We start from the raw sequence: 805 nt of genomic DNA on the forward strand, positions 1-805 counted from the left end.
AGAATCAACACATCCAGGAATTTGTTATATGCTTAGAGGTGCAAACAAGTTTCAGACTGGGACTGTTTGTTGGGTTGCTCGGTCACAGATGTAACAGGAGACTCATCCCAGAGAGGCCAAGGAAAGGGGATAATTCCTTTTGCTCTTGTTTTTGAGTTTGACAAAGGAGAAGGGCTGATATCAGCTTGTTGAATAGCAGAATATAAATTAATTTCACATGGAGTGTCTGGTCTCAGCAGTGGGATGCTAATCCTTTGCAGCATTATGGCCACACAAGTGCTCAGGGACAAAACCAGGCAGTAGGGTGCATTCAGCGCAAAACTAAGACCAGAGAGGCAGATGGGGTAGGAAAAGCAGGGGTTTAGCCTAGGACTGGGGAAGGGAAAATGTCGGAAAACCAGCCTCTGCCTTCATTCTAGTGGCCTGTAAGCAAGAAAACAGAGGAAATGCCCATTTTTGAGTATATGTGGCAAGTTCACACCACCTCAATGGCCTGTAGAAAGCTGACATTTTGATTATGCCCACAGTTGTTTTTTTTCTTTCCTATTCCCAACGGCATCCAGTTAAGAAACAAACACAAAACACAAGAGGAGGAAGAGAAGCAGCCACTAGATACTTTACCTTTCACTGCCTTGGAAATTGCTTCAGAGTCTGGCTTGGTCAAATGTAAACCAAGATGCTTTGCCTCACCTCTCCGTGGTCAGACAGACACCAGCTCTTAAGCCATCTAATCACAGTGTCAGAAAGGGAATGGAGGATGCTTTCAGAAGAGATGTGGCTAATAAGTGTCCAAGTCCCATGTCCG

The sequence above is a fragment of the Cuculus canorus genome, chromosome 1 (assembly GCF_017976375.1).
Source record: "Cuculus canorus isolate bCucCan1 chromosome 1, bCucCan1.pri, whole genome shotgun sequence".
Classification (NCBI taxonomy): domain Eukaryota; kingdom Metazoa; phylum Chordata; class Aves; order Cuculiformes; family Cuculidae; genus Cuculus; species Cuculus canorus.